This window comes from Oncorhynchus gorbuscha, linkage group LG16, assembly GCF_021184085.1.
Source record: "Oncorhynchus gorbuscha isolate QuinsamMale2020 ecotype Even-year linkage group LG16, OgorEven_v1.0, whole genome shotgun sequence".
NCBI lineage: Eukaryota > Metazoa > Chordata > Actinopteri > Salmoniformes > Salmonidae > Oncorhynchus > Oncorhynchus gorbuscha.
The window spans coordinates 49,783,373-49,803,876 of record NC_060188.1 but is presented as its reverse complement, the minus strand read 5'-3'; the positions used below and the strand labels follow the sequence as shown (position 1 = coordinate 49,803,876).

The 20,504-nt window shown below is 46.0% G+C and overlaps 1 non-coding gene across 1 annotated transcript; it reads left to right on the top strand.

Moving 5' to 3' along the window:
- The first annotated feature begins 13,635 nt into the window (after positions 1–13,635).
- Positions 13,636–13,710, top strand: trnaa-ugc. Its single transcript has one exon. It is a non-coding gene; the product is annotated as a tRNA-Ala (tRNA).
- The last annotated feature ends 6,794 nt before the right edge of the window (positions 13,711–20,504 follow it).

The following is a 20,504-nucleotide window of genomic DNA, read 5'->3' as shown; positions in this document are numbered from 1 at the left end:
ACCCTCCGTAGTGCCTTGCGGTCGGAGGCCAAGCAATTGCCGTACCAGGCAGTGATGCAACCAGTCAAGATACTCTCGATGTTGCAGCTGTAGAACCTTTTGAGGATCTGAGGACCCATGCCAAATCTTTTTAGTTTCCTGAGGGGGAATAGGCTTTGTCATGCCCTCTTCACGACTGTCTTGGTGTGTTTGGGCCATTCTAGTTTGTTGGTGATGTAGACACCAAGGAACTTGAAACTCTCAACCTGCTCCACTACAGCCCCGTCGATGAGAATGGGGGCATGCTCAGTCCTCCTTTTCCTGTAGTCCACAATCATCTCCTTAGTCTTGATTACATTGAGGGATAGGTTGTTATTCTGGCACCACCTGGCCAGGTCTCTGACCTCCTTCCTTCAGGCTGTCTCGAATAAATACACACGAGCACAATAATTAACACATGGGACGAGACCCATAATCATCTGCGCAATTCACAATGTCATGAAAGCCAAAACACACGGCACAGGTACTCACACTCACCAACGGACATTGTAACAATAATCGACCCCCAATGGAAACCAAAGGGCACATATATACAAATAACTATCAGTGGGAATAGGGGACAGGTGTGCATGATGAAAGTTCCGGAGGGATCTGTGACAGTTCTAAATTATGTCGCTGTACATTTCAAAAGAGCTGAACAAATAGTTATATTGACTACGTCCGTCCAAGGCCGCTCATTAATGTCTTAATCGAAATTACGGATTGCCTCTTATCCGCTCAACATCTCCTTATCCCATAGTTTGTCCATCTCAATTGTCAGTACAAACCACATTTGTTTAAAAGCAAGTCAGCCATATCAGCTATGTTTTTTTCAAAGGCAGTAAATGAGCCTGAATAAATGTTTTGGCTGCCAGACAAGGCTCCACTGATAGCCAGGTGTAGCAGTGGTAAGGTGTTGGGACTGCTGTTGGGACAGCTTTATGTAGGCCCTAACAGTTTATGGGCACTGTTTGTCACCGTTATAGTGCAATTAATGTATTGTTTTGTGTTGTGTAGTGTAGTGGGTTTACTGGGGGCGAGTTTGCTCTTTGCTTCACCAAGATTTACATGCTAAACTCGCCACTGAATATGAGGTATCTTTATGTACAAGTGTATCTCCTGGACAGGACGCTAGTTCATTGCACAGAGATGCTTGAAAATGGATATGCATTCAGAATGGTCTGTTAAAAGTTAAACATTGCATACACTCAAAGGCCCACATATTGCACATTTTTTTGACGGATAATCATCTCCATTCTCCATAATCTGTCAAATTGAAAACCCACTGGCTCAATCCATAATTTTTGGACACAAAATCTCTGTTTGGCCATAGCCTTACCCCCAATCTACAATCGACAAAAATATAAATGCAACATGCAACAATTTCAAAGATTTGACTGATTTACAGTTCATATAAGGAAATCAGTCAATTGAAATAAATAAATTAGGCCCTAATCTATGGATTTCACATGACTGGGAATACAGATATGCATGTTGGTCACAGATACCTTAAGAAAAGGTAGGGGTGTGGATCAGGAAATCAGTCTATATCTGGTGTGACCATGATTTGCCTCATGCAGTGTGACATCTCTTTTTGCATAGAGTTGATCAGGCTGTTGATTGTGGCCTGTGGAATGTTGTCCCACTCCTCTTCAATGGCTGTGTAAAGTTGCTGGATATCGGCGGGAACTGGAACATGCTGTCGTACATGTTGATCCAGAGCATCCCAAACATGCTCAATGAGTGCCATGTCTGGTGAGTATGCAGGCCATGGAAGAATTGGGACATTTTTAGCTTCCAGAAATTGTGTACAGATCCTTGTGACATGGGGCTGTGCATTATCCTGCTGAAACGTTGGATGGATTACACCACAATGGACTTCAGGATTTCATCACGGTATCTCTGTGCATTAAAATTGCCATCGATAAAATACAATTGTGTTCGTTATCCGTAGCTTATGCCTGCCCATACCATAAGTCCACCATGGGGCACTCAGTTCACAATGTGGTCGTCAGCAAACCGCGCGTTCCCTCTTCATAGAGGCGTGCATAACACTTGGCAAAGGAGAAATGCTCAGTGACAGATGTAAACAAATGTGTGCAAAACATTTGAGATAAGCTTTTTGTGCATATGGAACATTTCTGGGATCTTTTATTTCAGCTCATGAAACATGGGACCAACACTTTACATGTTGCATTTATATTTGTGTTCAATATACACTGCTCAAAAAAATAAAGGGAACACTAAAATAACACATCCTAGATCTGAATGAATGAAATATTCTTATTAAATACTTTTTTCTTTACATAGTTGAATGTGCTGACAACAAAAACACACAAAAATTATCAATGGAAATCAAATTTATCAACCCATGGAGGTCTGGATTTGGAGTCACACTCAAAATTAATGTGAAAACCTCACTACAGGCTGATCCAACTTTGATGTAATGTCCTTAAAACAAGTCAAAATGAGGCTCAGTAGTGTGTGTGGCCTCCACGTGCCTGTATTACATTTAAGTCATTTACATTTACAGTCATTTACTGTATGACCTCCCTACAACGCCTGGGCATGCTCCTGATGAGGTGGTGGATCCACCAAAATCCTGAGGGATCTCCTCCCAGGCCTGGACTAAAGCATCCGCCAACTCCTGGACAGTCTGTGGTGCAACGTGGCGTTGCTGGATGGAGCGAGTCATGATGTCCCAGATGTGCTCAATTGGATTCAGGTCTGGGGAACGGGCGGGCCAGTCCATAGCATCAATGCCTTCCTCTTGCAGGAACTGCTGACACACTCCAGCCACAGTATTGTCTTGCATTAGGAGGAACCCAGGGCTAACCGCACCAGCATATGGTCTCACAAGGGGTCTGAGGATCTCATCTCGGTACCTAATGGCAGCCAGGCTACCTCTGGCGAGCACATGGAGGGCTGTGCGGCCCCCCAAAGAAATGCCACCCCACACCATGACTGACCCACCGCCAAACCGGTCATGCTGGAGGATGTTGCAGACAGCAGAACGTTCTCCACGGCGTCTCCAGACTCTGTCACGTCTGTCACATGTGCTCAGTGTGAACCTGCTTTCATCTGTGAAGAGCACAGGGCGCCAGTGGCGAATTTGCCAATCTTGGTGTTCTCTGGCAAATGCCAAAGGTCCTGCACGGGGTTGGGCTGTAAGCGCAACCCCCACCTGTGGACGTCGGGCCCTCATACCACCCTCATGGAGTCTGTTTCTGACCATTTGAGCAGACACATGCACATTTGTGGCCTGCTGGAGGTCATTTTGCAGGGCTCTGGCAGTGCTCCTCCTGCTCCTCCTTGCACAAAGGTGGAGGAAGCGGTCCTGCTGCTGGGTTGTTGCCCTCCTACAGCCTCCTCCACGTCTCCTGATGTACTGGCCTGTCTCCTGGTAGTACCTCCATGCTCTGGACACTACGCTGACAGACACAGCAAACCTTCTTGCCACAGCTCGCATTGATGTGCCATCCTGGATGAGCTGCACTACCTGAGCCACTTGTGTGGGTTGTAGACTCCGTCTCATGCTACCACTAGAGTGAAAGCACCGCCAGCATTCAAAAGTGACCAAAACATCAGCCAGGACGCATAGGAACTGAGAAGTAGTCTGTTGTCCCCACCTGCAGAACCACTCCTTTATTGGGGGTGTCTTGCTAATTGCCTATAATTTCCACCTGTTGTCTATTCATTTTGCACAACAGCAACATTGTGTTGTTTAAGTGTTCCCTTTATTTTTTTAGCAGTGTATAATGCTGTGCCAAACAGAGAGGTATTGGATCCCATTTTTAGAGTCTTTGGTATTCACAACCGGGGATTGAACCCCCAACCTTCTAATCTCAGGGCAGACACTAACAACACCAGTGGAGGCTGGTAGGTTGAGATATAGGAGGACAGGCTCATTGTTAATGGCTGGAATGGAATTAATGGAACGGTGTCGAACAGATCAATCATATGAAAACCACATTTGACTCTGTTCCATTGATTCCATTCTAGCCTCTACAATAAGTCCATACTCCTATTGCTCCTCCCACCAGCTTCCAATGAACCACACTTGCACTGAGATTCATAGACCCTGTCTACACTTGACAGTAACGCGAGCTGAGTCATCTGAGCACAGATTTGGCTTTTAAATGATATAGCAGCCACAAAATAGGCTATCAAAAGCATATACAGTGGGGGAGCTCATTACCATTCCACCTACAAGTGTCCAGAAAACCTGTATTTTGGGAGCGAGATACCTAGTCACTTGTACAGCGGAATCCCTTCAATTGAAATGTGTCGAACCATTCTGAATCCGAGAGGTGCGGGGGCTGCCTTAATCGACACCCACAACACCCGGGGAACAGTGGGTTAACTGCCTTGCTCAGGGGCAGAACGACAGATTTGTACCTTGTCAACTCTGGGATTCAATCCAGAAACCTTTCAGTAACTAGCCCAATGCTCTAACCACTAGGCTACCAGGCACATTTCCACAAATTTACTGTAATAAGTTGTGTCATTGTAATTTTCCCTTTGCCACGGTTTGAAGAATGCTTACTGGCATTTGACTATAGTCCGAGAAAGGAAATCCGATGACTTCATCCATGTATTCTTACTACTACCACTAAGCAGTCCCCCTAGGATTTTGCGATCACACATGAGATTTTTTACAAAATCAACAATTTCCCGCATATTATGTGAGGGCATGAACATTTGACCAATCACTGCACTATTATCGCATAAAACAGTCAAATCATTGCCATATAACTACCCGTACTACAAAAATAGGTATTCTGTAATTGTAACCGATCACTACTACGAACCAAAAGCGTCTGAAGCGTCTGAGGCATGTTGTCCAACAACGAGAGAAAGAGACTAGTAAGACTATTCTGGCTCTTTTCAGTGAGCCGGCTCGTTCGGCTCAGCTCACCAAAAAGAGCCGGGTCTTTTGGCTCCCAAACAACTCTTTAAAAAATATATGTTTTGTATATTTTTTTTGCGATAGTTTTACTATGATTTGTGTTAAAACAATTTGAATTAAATTATTAAATGAAATCATACTGTACATTAACCACAATGTATTTAACAATGCATTGGTTTATTATGAAAATTAATGCTATTAAACATTTGTATTTAAAGTCTAACTTTTTAATGCATATAAACAAAGTGCATATGAATCTAACCATTCAAAACGAATAGAATCTGAACAACATAATTATAGAATATTGCACCATATCAAAGAAAAATAAATAACAATGTGAAAAACTGCAGCATCCCACTTAAAACATTAAACTGGTCCCTCTTTTCTCTCTCTTCTTTATTGCCATGTTATAAACAAGCAGCACACAGCAATGCTGACCATATTTTGCTTTTATGAGAGATTTGCATTCAGAAATGCAAGCAGCCTCACTTTCGAGGAGCTGATGCGGTTTCTTCTCTCAGTAATCATTTGTCCCGTTTTCGAGAAGGCCCTCTCAGAGGGAACGGATGTGGCCACTATGCAGAGTCTCCCTGGGTAGAGAGAGGCCTTGTTCTTCCACCAGCTCAGAGGATCTGCAGATCTTTGGAGGAGGGGCTCTTCCAAATAGGATCGGACCTCCATTATGGCATCTGCTGAGGGATTCCTTCGTGCTGCATCCCCAGTTGCTCTCTCGTCAAACAGCAGACGTTTGTGGCACTACTGCTGGTGCTTCTCTCCATCTGATCCCTCTTCTTCCTGTTGCCCTGGTGCTCGAGCCAGCTGACTGCTGGGGCTGTCCCTCCCTGCTGCTGAGGTTATTCTTTGAAGAGCCTCATCAATTGCTCTGGCATCACTGAAGGCTAACTTCTTAAACCTGGGGTCAAGTGTAACAGTTTCTGATAGCACGTGATTATATTCCATTCCGTGGAACTTTCTGTGAACATAGGGTGTCCATCAACTCTGTCACATGTCTTGCGGTTACATTTGCTTCTCTGTGGCGGCTGGCAAATTCGCTGCAAACCCTTACAAAGGATTATACTTTTTGAGGGTGTTACATAGCTAAAAAGAGAGATCAGTAACTTATTAGTTCAGGTTCATGTTTTGTCTACTGATACTACATTCTCATCCACTGCTCATACACATATATAATACTGGATTAAATAATGATGTAGTAATAACTGCTTACTGTACCTCCCTCCACTGATCTCCACAGTGACCTGTCAAAGGGTTTAAGGACTCTGCACACCTCCTCCACCACATCCCATTCCTCTTGGGTCAGAGCATCAACAGGTGCATTGACAATGGCCAGGGTAGAGATGATGGCATCTTTTGACTCAAGAAACCGCTTCAATGTATAAAATGTTGAATTACACCTTGTAGTGCAGTCTTGTTTAGGCCTCAGCTCAGGCATCCTCATCTGGCATTGTGTAGACTTTAGTTTTTCAGCACCTACTGTGCTCCTGTGGAATTATTACACAGCTGTTTTCACTTTGTCCACAGTGGGCTTCATCACATTCAGAGCATCTCTTAAAATCAGGTTGATTGTGTGGGCAAGACATAGATGATGGGTCCATTTAAACATTTTCATGGCTTTGGTTATGTTAGCTGCATTGTCGCTAACACAACAGACCATTTTTCCATCTACTTGCCATTCTCTGGCCACTCTCAACAGTTCCTCTGCCATGTTTTCTGAGGTGTGTCTGCCACTGAACTCAAAGCAGTCCAGAAGACAGCTAGACATCAAAAATCTTCAATGAAGTAACATGTAACTGACATGTAAGAAGTGTTTACCCTTGATGTCCAGCAGTCAGTGGTAAGGCAAACAGCAGTAGCTAGGATCTGGAAGACATGCAGCACCATAAGCTGGGCCGTCTCCTTGGCAGAAGGTAGTTTGGGGAGAGGGATGAAATGGGCAAGCCTTGGAGAACCGGTCAACACCCGTTAGAATGACAGTGTTGCCATCAGATGAAGGGAGCCCAGTGACAAAATCCAGAGATATATGAGAACAGGAACGATGAGGAACCGGTTGTGGCTGCAGGAGGCCAGAATGAGTTTTCTGTGGAATCTTGTTTTGAGCACACACAGTGCATGCGGTGATGAAGGCAAAGACGTCAGGGACCATTGTGGGCATGAGGTAGGGAGAATAGTTTCGGACGTCAAGGGTGTGGCAGAGGAACTGTATAGGCGGGAGAGAGCATCAGGCTTCACATTTTTAGACCCAGGACGATAGGAAATGGTCAAGTTGAATCTGGTAAATAGGAGGACCCACCTGGCCTGCCTTGAATTGAGGCGCTTGGCTGAACGGGGATATTCCAAGTTTCTATGGTCGGTCCAGACCAGAAATGGCTGTTCTGCTCCTTCCAGCCAGTGCCTCCACTCCTCCAATGCCATCTTCACTGCCAGGAGTTCTTGGTTGCCAGCATCGTAGTTCCTCTTAGCAGGATTGAGACGATGGGACAGGAAGGCACAGGAATGAAGCTTTTGGTCCTGGGCAGATCGCTGGGACAGGATGGCTCTCACTTTACTCCAACATTTTAAAGGGGCCTTGGGGGAGGTGAATGCCGAGAGGGGGGCCGCCAGGGTGCTGTATTCCCGAATGAAAGAACGGTAGGAGTTTGCAAACCCAAGAAACCGTTGCAACTTCACCCTGGACGTTAGTTGAGGCCAATTTTATGTGTGGATTAATTGTTGGAGTAAAGGTACTTGTGTATTTCAGATAAAATAACAACTCAATGTTTATATCCCAGGACAAATTAGCTTGCAACAGCAAGCTAGCTAAATAGGACAAATTAACGTTAACTAGCAAGTGCAAGCTAAATAGCTAAATTGCCATACATGTTTAATGCTTTTTGACCTGTCCCCAAATTAATGTCATTGGTTCAGAGTTTGTTTTGATATTTTAACCTGCATGTCGTGATCGCGTTTGGTGTGGGGGAGGCAAAATAAATTTATGCACGATAGCGCACAATGGCACACACGCGCAGCCGGTTTGGGTTCCGTGTGAGTGTGCCCGAGACCAGACCTCCTCTCACTCTTGCGTTCGCTTAGGCATCAATCAATTTGAATGGGTAAGGCGATAAGAGAGTCGAAGTCCACTGGCAGTTCCCGAGCAGCTAGCTCATCCTTTACCTCCTCAGATAATCCGTGCAGAAAAGTATCGAAACGGCCAACATGCGAAAGTCCACCGAGTAGTCTGCCACACTACGGGAGTTTTGACATAAGTCAAGCAGTTTGCTGGCCGCCTTTCTCCCAGATACCGGAGACTCAAAAACTTTTCTCAACTCTGCCATGAATTCTTCCAAATGACCGCAAAAGGCAGATTGTTGTTACAGGAGAGCGCCCTTCCTGACATTAGCGTAATTATATATACGCTATCTTCGATCGGTCTGAAGAAAACGAAGATGGCTGTTGCTCAAAAATAAACTAGCACTGAGAAAGAAAACCCAGGCAGGTACCAGGATTCCCCGAATATCGCTCTGGAGGAGGTAAGCGGGGTCCATGGGTAGTCGTGATAGGCTTTACAAACTCACCACAGATGGGGAAAAAAATTCTGGGTGATTGGGGTTTTTCAGAGGTGGCAGACAGTCTCTGAGCTTAACTCCCTGATTTGCTCCATGACAGCCTTTAACCGATGGTCGTGGCATTCCGTCAAAGAACTGAGCCCTTTCAAAAGGCCCTGTAGCAACTCCTGATGTCTCCCAATGTTAGCTCCCTGCAGGGAGACAGCTTGGTGGAGCTGGTCCATGTCTGCTGTGTCTGTCATGGCCAGTTCGTACTATCAAGGCACAAGACGAGACACAGGAGGCAGATGGTTGGAGTCCTATAATGTTGGCACAGAGAGACAGGAAACACAGGGATAAATACACTGGTGAAAATAAGCGACACCTGGAGGGGGTGGAGACAATCAAACGGACAGGTGAAACAGATCAGGGCGTGACACCCAGCCTTCGCTGTGTTTTCACTTTTGACCAGCCTTCTCTGTGTTTTGGACACATAAACTTGGTCACCAGCAAAACTAGCATGAAGTCACATTATGCTTGCTTGCAAAGCAATGTTTAATCCCAATTGGATTCTAGAGGTCGACCGATTATGATTTTTCAACGCCGATACCGATTATTGGAGGACCAAAAAGGCCGATACCGATTAATCGGCCAATTTTATTTATTTGTAATAATGACAACTACAACAATACTGAATGAACACTTTTATATGAACTTAATGTAATACATCAATCAAATCAATTTAGCCTCAAATAAATAATGAAACATGTTCAATGTGGTTTAAATAATGCAAAATCAAAGTGTTGGAAAAAAATGTAAAAGTGCAATATGTGCCATGTAAAAAAGCTAATGTTTAAGTTCCTTGCTCAGAACATGAGAACATATGAAAGCTGGTAGTTCCTTTTAACATGAGTCTTCAGTATTCCCAGGTAAGAAGTTTTAGGTTGAGGTTATTATAGCAATATTTCTCTCTATACCATTTGTATTTCATATACCTTTGACTATTGGATGTTCTCATAGGCACTTTAGTATTGCCAGTGTAACAGTATAGCTTCCGTCCCTCTCCTCGCCCCTACCTGGGCTCAAACCAGGAACACATCGACAACAGCCACCCTCGAAGCATCTTTACCCATCGCTCCACAAAAGCCGTGGCCTTTGCAGAGCAAGGGGAACAACTACTCCAAGTCTCAGACTGACTGACAGGAAACAGTCCACCTATATCAATGGTTCATTTTTTTCCTCTAATGTGTTAAACTGTGGAATACCGCAGGGCAGCTGCCTTGGGCCACTTCTCTACTTAATATATACCAACGACCTTCCCTATGCCTTGGTTGAATCTCAAGCTACTATATTTGCAGATGATACTACAATTTATGCAGCAAGACAATCTGTTCAACAGGTACAGCAAGCTTTAGAAGGAGATTTGGAGAATATCAGGAAATAGGTTTGCCAAAATTAACTTGCTTTAAACACCAAGAAAACCAAAGTATGTTGGTCTGTTCAACTAGGAAAAGGCCAAAACAGCATGGGATACAATTAAGTATGGGAGCAGTACAAATTGAAGAAGTGGCAGAAACCAAACTCCTGGAAGTGCAGCTAGACAACTACTTATCATGGTCGTCTCAAATAACTAATCTATGTAAAAAAAAATATTAAAACAGCATGCATAATCAGAAGGATAGCTAAATATTTACCAGGAAAAAATTCTTCAGAAAATAGTTGGCTCCCCTTCCTGTTCGGGCGGTGCTCGGCGGTCATCGTCACTGTCCTACTAGCCGCCACCGATCCCTTTTTCGTTTGTCTGTTTGTTTTGTCTTATTAGTTTCACCTGTGTTTCTGTTTGGTTTAATTAGCTTCCCTATATTTAGTAGGTAGACCCGCCCTTGTTTTGTGCGGGATTGTCTTTATGTTACGTGTGTGCATTTTAGGTAGTGGTGGATTTTCTTTTCTTTAAACTTGGCATCCTGTGGTTTTTTGGGTTGTCTCGTTGTGTGTCCAGCTCCCTTTATTTGTTGGGCTTATTATTTTGTTGTGCCTGAGTAAAGCACTTAACCTCAGTGGAACTCTCTCTGCGTCTGATTCCTGCACCCACCTAGTCCCACGTGACACATAATTTAAGCCTGGAAGACCAAAGAGCTAACCTTAATTATTAAATGGTCAAAGGACACCCTCCTCTCTCATTGTATTCTTACAGATACACTTATTGCGTGACCTCCCACCTATCCTACACCCAGTTTAAAGCTATTTTCATGGTGCCGAAAACCGGGAAGGTAACGCAATGGTGGGGGAAGGGAACTTCGGCCAACTGGCATTCCTATGGCAAACCAAGCTGCCAAAACGGTCTACCACGTGGCCACACGGGCCTACCAAGTGGCCTACTAAGTGACCTTTCAACCGGCTACCCCGGCCAAACTAGCGTCTAACCATGGAAACCTGGTCAATCCAGCAGCTACCACCGGCCAACCTGACCAACCCTGTGGCTCCCCCTGCTAACATTCTATGCCCTCAAGTAGCCTCCAATCAGGCACTTTGTTTCAAGGGAAACATAATCACAGTAATTGATCTGGCCATAGTCATATTCGTTAATTGACAGTTGATATATTGGATTGGATGATACTCATAATCGAGTATCGTTTTAAAATGCATAAAATGCTTTGCACATTTATAGACCACGAAAGCTGCAGATCAGAAGCAGCCGAGGTGTGTGTGTGTGGGTGTTCTCAAAACTTGAAGCAGGCAGTCAGAACACGTATCTGCGTTTCATATTTTTTACATACTTTTGCTCCACTTGTTAGTTATTATACATTGTCCTTGCCAAACTATTTATCATAACCAGCTGACAACGACAAACTAAATGATTGGAGCAAAACATGCGAGGAGAACTGACCAGAGAAATTGTCCTACAATAAGGAGTCGATGAATGAAGAAACAGCTGCGCTCTATCCAATCATAGCAGCAGGTTCAACCTAGAGCCCGCCCATAACTACCCAATTGAGTTATTTAGAGCAGTGATTCTCTGGTCCTCAATTACACCCAACAGTACACATTTTTGTCATAGCCCTGGACAAACATACCTGAGTCAACTCATCGAGGGCTTGATGATCAGTTGACAAGTTGAATCAGGTGTGCTTGTCCAGGGCTACAATAGAAAGGTGTACTGTTGGGGGTACTCGAGAACTGGAGATGGGAAACATGCAGCGCCTAGGACATCCATGGAATGAGTTTGACACCCCTGTCCTAGGACATGTTTGAGTGAGGGGGGAGGGCAGAGTTTGCACTGGGTTAAAAGTGATTGCATTCCTTTTGAAACCTGGTTCCCTCCCGGGTGTGAGCCAGGTGTCCCGTTCAATGCTGATGGCAAATTTGGCTAAAAACAAAGGGACCCCTTCCTCTGCCCAGGTATTTTACATATAATGTGGTTAGCTAATATGTTTTAGCAATCTGGTGACCAACGGCAATGTCAATGGCATGGCACACAACGATTGGTTGATGGAGATAATGTCTGTGCAGGGGAACTTGACCATAGTGAAGTATTTCAACCACGTGGAGTAATAAATTTGAATCCCCAATTTTCACAATAGGGTTTGCTCTCCTAATAAAAATGTATGTGCTCTATGTGCCTTTTCAAGTAAAATTAGTTTGAAAATTCAAACGTACACTGAGTGTACAAAATATTAGGAACACCGACTCTTTCCATGACATGGACTACCCAGCTAAATTCAAGTGAAAGCTATGATCCCTTATTGATGTAGTTTGTTCAATCCACTTCAATCAGTGTTGATGAATGGGAGGAGGCAGGTTAAAGAAGGACTTTTAGGCCTTGAGACGATCACGATCACATATTTATTGTGCATGTGTGCCATTCAGAGGGTGAATGGACAAGACAAAATATTTAAGTGCCTTCGAACGGGGCATGGTAGTAGGTGCCAGGTGCACTGGTTTGAGTGTGTCAAGAACTGCAATCCAGCATACCCGTGGAAAGCTTTCGACACCTTGTAGAGCCCATGCCCTGACGAATTGAGGCTGTTCTGAGCGCAAAAGGGGAACGTGTTCCTAATGTTTTATACACCCAGTGTATACTTTATGGAAAATACATGTTGTGTGTTTCTTAATGATGCACCCTGCTGCCTTGTTGACAATACGACCCTGCGGCGCAGATTACTGTTCGATTTGAGAAGGGCGCTTCTCCCTCACCGCTTTTGCCCAGCTACGTAATAGGCCATAGCCCGGTGCACCGTTATTCAGCTTAATCAAACTCTGTGTGACATGAGATAACGACAAACCCAAGGAACACCTACATGAAACCCCACTGCCAACACACAAATATAGTCTTCTCATTCGCATTTCTTAATGAGGATAACCGAGGCGAAATCAGCCAGTTCAGCCCCCCTTTAATTGAGAAAATATAAACAAATGTCATTGACAAAGTTTTTGGTACCCCGGAGCTTGGTTGCACAGCCAAGATAACTGTCTGCAGACAAACGTTTGTTGTTGTAGCCATCAGTGAGCTTGCCCCACTTTTCTACTGGCAATTTTGCTTTCTCTTCTGCTGCAAACTGCTCCAATTGTTATGTTTGAGGGGTGACTTCTACCAATTGCTGTTTTCAGATCTCGCCATAGATTTTCTGATCTGGACTCATTGCCGGCCACTCCAGAACATTCCAGTTTTTCTTCTTTAACCATTCCTGTGTACTTTTTGATTGTTTGCAGTTGTTGTCCTGCTGGATGACTCACAACCTTCAACGTAGACTCAGTTTTTGAACACTGGGTTGAACATTGCACTCCAAAACAACTTGATATTCTTCTGATTTCATGATGTCTTGCACACATTCAAGGCCCCAGTACCAGAGGCAGCGAAGCAACCCCGCCGTATTATCTGGCCTCCTCTTCATTTGATTGGGTGTTCTTTTCTTTGAATGCTTCATTTGATTGGGTGTTATTTTCTTTGAATGCTTCATTTGATTGGGTGTTCTTTTCTTTGAATGCTTCATTTGGTCATTGGTAAACATAGGAAGACCCCACTGCTAAAAATTACATGGAAAAGGTCCTGATTGTTAATCCTTGGGAAATGTTCTGTGGATCGATGAAACAAAATTAGGGCTCTTTTGCAATGCAGATCAGCACTGTGTACCGATGACCAAATTAAGCATTCCCATGTGTCACAGTGTGGTTCTGTGTGGCTCAGTTGGTAGAGCATGGTACTTGCAATGCCAGGGTTGTGGGTTCGATTCCCACTGGTGAACAGTTCAAATGAAAATATATGCACTCACTACTGTAAGTCACTTTGAGCCATTAACCTACTAACGTACTTGTCTTTGTTCCTATGTGGAACATAAAGCTTCCACCAGAGAGCTGATGGTTTTCCATGACAGGCCACAATCCTTCATCTCCTTCTCATGCCATTAACACTGTCATGTTTTGTCATTAATTATCATGTCTTGTCCCTGTGCTTCCCCTTCTATTCGTTTCCCTCTGCTGGTCTTATTAGGTTCTTTTGTGGCTTCTACTGATCCCGAGGGGATTCTTCCTTATGGGCGTGTTGTCGGGTTGACAGTCTGGGGAATTGAAAGACAGGTTAAGCAAGCACTCACGCACACTGCGTCGCCGCGCGCTTGTCCTAGTAACCTCCTTTTCGTTCCTGTTTCCACTCGTCTGGCTGTTCTTCAGTGGGCTCACTCTGCCAAGTTAGCTGGTCATCCCGGTGTTCGAGGCACTCTTGCGTCTATTCGCCAGCGCTTTTGGTGGCCGACTCAGGAGCGTGACACGCGCCGTTTCGTGGCTGCTTGTTCGGACTGCGCGCAGACTAAGTCGGGTAACTCTCCTCCTGCCGGTCGTCTCAGACCGCTCCCCATTCCTTCTCGACCATGGTCTCACATCGCCCTAGACTTCATTACCGGTCTGCCTTTGTCTGCGGGGAAGACTGTGATTCTTACGGTTGTCGATAGGTTCTCTAAGGCGGCACATTTCATTCCCTCGCTAAACTTCCTTCCGCTAAGGAGACGGCACAAATCATTATCGAGAATGTGTTCAGAATTCATGGCCTCCCGTTAGACGCCGTTTCAGACAGAGGCCCGCAATTCACGTCACAGTTTTGGAGGGAGTTCTGTCGTTTGATTGGTGCGTCCGTCAGTCTCTCTTCCGGGTTTCATCCCCAGTCTAACGGTCAAGCAGAGAGGGCCAATCAGACGATTGGTCGCATACTACGCAGCCTTTCTTTCAGAAACCCTGCGTCTTGGGCAGAACAGCTCCCCTGGGCAGAATACGCTCACAACTCGCTTCCTTCGTCTTCTACCGGGTTATCGGCGTTTCATTCGTAATTTCGGTCAAGTTGCTGCCCCTCTCACAGCTCTTACTTCTGTCAAGACGTGTTTTAAGTGGTCCGGTTCCGCCCAGGGAGCTTTTGATCTTCTAAAAGAACGTTTTACGTCCGCTCCTATCCTCGTTACTCCTGACGTCACTAGACAATTCATTGTCGAGGTTGACGCTTCAGAGGTAGGCGTGGGAGCCATTCTATCCCAGCGCTTCCAGTCTGACGATAAGGTTCATCCTTGCGCTTATTTTTCTCATCGCCTGTCGCCATCTGAGTGCAACTATGATGTGGGTAACCGTGAACTGCTCGCCATCCGCTTAGCCCTAGGCGAATGGCGACAGTGGTTGGAGGGGGCGACCGTTCCTTTTGTCGTTTGGACAGACCATAAGAACCTTGAGTACATCCGTTCTGCCAAACGACTTAATGCCCGTCAAGCTCGTTGGGCGTTGTTTTTCGCTCGTTTCGAGTTTGTGATTTCTTACCGTCCGGGTAGCAAGAACACCAAGCCTGATGCCTTATCCCGTCTGTTTAGTTCTTCTGTGGCTTCTACTGATCCCGAGGGGATTCTTCCTTATGGGCGTGTTGTCGGGTTGACAGTCTGGGGAATTGAAAGACAGGTTAAGCAAGCACTCACGCACACTGCGTCGCCGCGCGCTTGTCCTAGTAACCTCCTTTTCGTTCCTGTTTCCACTCGTCTGGCTGTTCTTCAGTGGGCTCACTCTGCCAAGTTAGCTGGTCATCCCGGTGTTCGAGGCACTCTTGCGTCTATTCGCCAGCGCTTTTGGTGGCCGACTCAGGAGCATGACACGCGCCGTTTCGTGGCTGCTTGTTCGGACTGCGCGCAGACTAAGTCGGGTAACTCTCCTCCTGCCGGTCGTCTCAGACCGCTCCCCATTCCTTCTCGACCATGGTCTCACATCGCCCTAGACTTCATTACCGGTCTGCCTTTGTCTGCGGGGAAGACTGTGATTCTTACGGTTGTCGATAGGTTCTCTAAGGCGGCACATTTCATTCCCCTCGCTAAACTTCCTTCCGCTAAGGAGACGGCACAAATCATTATCGAGAATGTGTTCAGAATTCATGGCCTCCCGTTAGACGCCGTTTCAGACAGAGGCCCGCAATTCACGTCACAGTTTTGGAGGGAGTTCTGTCGTTTGATTGGTGCGTCCGTCAGTCTCTCTTCCGGGTTTCATCCCCAGTCTAACGGTCAAGCAGAGAGGGCCAATCAGACGATTGGTCGCATACTACGCAGCCTTTCTTTCAGAAACCCTGCGTCTTGGGCAGAACAGCTCCCCTGGGCAGAATACGCTCACAACTCGCTTCCTTCGTCTTCTACCGGGTTATCGGCGTTTCATTCGTAATTTCGGTCAAGTTGCTGCCCCTCTCACAGCTCTTACTTCTGTCAAGACGTGTTTTAAGTGGTCCGGTTCCGCCCAGGGAGCTTTTGATCTTCTAAAAGAACGTTTTACGTCCGCTCCTATCCTCGTTACTCCTGACGTCACTAGACAATTCATTGTCGAGGTTGACGCTTCAGAGGTAGGCGTGGGAGCCATTCTATCCCAGCGCTTCCAGTCTGACGATAAGGTTCATCCTTGCGCTTATTTTTCTCATCGCCTGTCGCCATCTGAGCGCAACTATGATGTGGGTAACCGTGAACTGCTCGCCATCCGCTTAGCCCTAGGCGAATGGCGACAGTGGTTGGAGGGGCGACCGTTCCTTTTGTCGTTTGGACAGACCATAAGAACCTTGAGTACATCCGTTCTGCCAAACGACTTAATGCCCGTCAAGCTCGTTGGGCGTTGTTTTTCGCTCGTTTCGAGTTTGTGATTTCTTACCGTCCGGGTAGCAAGAACACCAAGCCTGATGCCTTATCCCGTCTGTTTAGTTCTTCTGTGGCTTCTACTGATCCCGAGGGGATTCTTCCTTATGGGCGTGTTGTCGGGTTGACAGTCTGGGGAATTGAAAGACAGGTTAAGCAAGCACTCACGCACACTGCGTCGCCGCCGCGCTTGTCCTAGTAACCTCCTTTTCGTTCCTGTTTCCACTCGTCTGGCTGTTCTTCAGTGGGCTCACTCTGCCAAGTTAGCTGGTCATCCCGGTGTTCGAGGCACTCTTGCGTCTATTCGCCAGCGCTTTTGGTGGCCGACTCAGGAGCGTGACACGCGCCGTTTCGTGGCTGCTTGTTCGGACTGCGCGCAGACTAAGTCGGGTAACTCTCCTCCTGCCGGTCGTCTCAGACCGCTCCCCATTCCTTCTCGACCATGGTCTCACATCGCCCTAGACTTCATTACCGGTCTGCCTTTGTCTGCGGGGAAGACTGTGATTCTTACGGTTGTCGATAGGTTCTCTAAGGCGGCACATTTCATTCCCCTCGCTAAACTTCCTTCCGCTAAGGAGACGGCACAAATCATTATCGAGAATGTGTTCAGAATTCATGGCCTCCCGTTAGACGCCGTTTCAGACAGAGGCCCGCAATTCACGTCACAGTTTTGGAGGGAGTTCTGTCGTTTGATTGGTGCGTCCGTCAGTCTCTCTTCCGGGTTTCATCCCCAGTCTAACGGTCAAGCAGAGAGGGCCAATCAGACGATTGGTCGCATACTACGCAGCCTTTCTTTTAGAAACCCTGCGTCTTGGGCAGAACAGCTCCCTGGGCAGAATACGCTCACAACTCGCTTCCTTCGTCTTCTACCGGGTTATCTCCGTTTCAGAGTAGTCTGGGTTACCAGCCTCCTCTGTTCTCATCCCAGCTTGCCGAGTCCAGCGTTCCCTCCGCTCAAGCGTTTGTCCAACGTTGTGAGCGCACCTGGAGGAGGGTGAGGTCTGCACTTTGCCGCTACAGGGCACAGACTGTGAGAGCCGCCAATAAACGCAGGATTAAGAGTCCAAGGTATTGTTGCGGCCAGAGAGTGTGGCTTTCCACTCGCAACCTTCCTCTTACGACAGCTTCTCGTAAGTTGACTCCGCGGTTCATTGGTCCGTTCCGTGTCTCCCAGGTCGTCAATCCTGTCGCTGTGCGACTGCTTCTTCCGCGACATCTTCGTCGCGTCCATCCTGTCTTCCATGTCTCCTGTGTCAAGCCCTTTCTTCGCACCCCCGTTCGTCTTCCCTCCCCCCTCCCGTCCTTGTCGAGAGCGCACCTATTTACAAGGTACATAAGATCATGGACATGCGTTCTCGGGGACGGGGTCACCAATACTTAGTGGATTGGGAGGGTTACGGTCCTGAGGAGAGGAGTTGGGTTCCGTCTCGGGACGTGCTGGACCGTTCACTCATTGATGATTTCCTCCGTTGCCGCCAGGATTCCTCCTCGAGTGCGCCAGGAGGCGCTCGGTGAGTGGGGGGTACTGTCATGTTTTGTCATTAATTATCATGTCTTGTCCCTGTGCTTCCCCTTCTATTCGTTTCCCTCTGCTGGTCTTATTAGGTTCTTTCCCTCTTTCTATCCCTCTCTCTCCCCCTCCCTCTCTCACTCTCTCGCTCTCTCTTCTCTCTATCGTTCCGTTCCTGCTCCCAGCTGTTCCTATTCCCCTAATCATCATTTAGTCTTCCCACACCTGTTCCCGATCCTTTTCCCTGATTAGAGTCCCTATTTCTCTCCTTGTTTTCCGTACCTGCCCTGTCGGATCCTCATCTATAATTCACCGTGCTGTGTCTATGTTTTGCCCTGTCGTGTCGTGTTTCCCTCAGATGCTGCGTGGTGAGCAGGTGTCTGAGTCTGCTAGGTTCAAGTGCCTTCCCGAGGCAACCTGCAGTTCTCGATCAAGTCTCCTGTCTGTTCTCGTCTTTACGAGTAGTATTATGCTTTTTGTTTTGTAAAGTTTCTTACTGGATTAAAAACTCTGTTTTCGCCAAGTCGCTTTTGGGTCCTCATTCACCTGCATAACAAACACAGCCCCTAATAACACAAGCACTATCAAAACATTGCCTTGGTACATGAACAAGTTGGAACCAGCCTGATTGCAGCCTTCACCATTCTGTTTCACTTCAAGTGTCAGTAAAACAGAATGGTGATCAGGCTATGGGGACACATGAACATGAGTCCCCTATGCAGCATAAGGGTTTTTGCTGTGGATAACTGAAAGATGTGTGATGTGTTAAGTACTGTAATCATGAGGGACTGGTCAGTTGAGGTTGAGGAAAAATATCCTCTTACGAAAAAAGAGTGCAGTATAACTGGAGTTAGAATGCAGTATATCTGAAAATACTGCATCCAAAATAACAGTGCAGTACACTGCAGTTATTCTGCAAGCACAGCTTCCAAAATACCACCGTTAACTGCAATACCACCGTTAATACCACTTTTACTGCAGTTTCAAAACGGCAACATATTTTGGTAAGGGTCCCCCTCCAATTTCAAAGTAAGTTCCGGTTGACAGTAAACATAGTAAAAACAGGACTAGTTTCTATACAGCTTGTGTAATTCTCTGTTCTCTGCTTTCCAGTCAATAAATAAGTACATATATTGACTGAAGAACAATAAGTCGTTAAATTAATACGGTATAAGTAAGTCTTAGCCCTTTTAACAGCATCCAAAATACTACAGTTGACGACAGTTACTGCACTTCCACTGCAGTTTCGAAACTGTAATCTGTTTTTGTAAGGGAAAGTGTGAAGTTGATTTAAAAGGCCACTAGGTGTCCTACTTGATCCACATATTTCTAAACACACAACAGCACCCTCACCCTGTAGTGTAGCATATGGGTATGTATACAGGCATTATACACACACATTTAAAAAAACATCAAATCTACAAAGCACAACACTTATGTGAGGAATAGTCAACGAGGGCTATGCGTTCTTTGGAAAATAATGAACGACTCGAAAGGGATGTTTCATGACACGACTTTTGCTTTCAAAAGCAGCTCAAACATAGAATGAACTATATAAACTCAATTCCACCATACAAATATACTCTGCATTATTTTAGTGATAATGTCAGACGAGCCAGTGTTTGGAGGATCGCCTCGGGCCGGCAACTGTGCCAATATATCCTTCAAACACCTGCTTCGAGGGCATTATTAAGCATTATAAATGATGTGGTTCGAGCCCTGGGTGCTGATTGGCGCATGCTCCAATTACATTGGTAAACAGTTTATAATAGCAATAAGGCATCTCGGGGGTTTGTGTATCCAGGCACTCCGCATTGCGCTGTGCTTAAGAACAGCCTTTAGCCATGCTAAATTGGCCATATACCTCACCTCCTGTCATGCAGGTGAAAGAGGACCCAAAAGCGACTTAACAGAAACAGAGTTTATTAAAGTCCAAACAGGGAATAACAGAAATCCTCTAGACTTGTAGAGGGGAAATAACTGGAGAAGCGGCCACAGACTGCAGGTCGCTTCGGGTAGGCGCAGGCCGTAGTCGACAGAGACACCTGCTCACACGCAGCATCTGATGAAGGCAAAAAAAACACGACAGGACAGGGCGATACACAATCACAGCAAAAACACGACAGGACAGGGCGAAACGCAATCACAGCATGGTGAATACAATACAAGGAACCGACGGGACAGGAACGGATCACAAAGGAATAAATAGGGACTCTAATCAGGGAAAGGATCGGGAACAGGTGTGGGAAGACTAAATGATGATTAGGGGAATAGGAACAGCTGGGAGCAGGAACGGAACGATAGAGAGAAGAGAGAGCGAGAGAGTGAGAGAGGGAGGGGAGAGAGAGGGATAGAAGGAGGGAAAGAACCAAATAAGACCAGCAGAGGGAAACGAATAG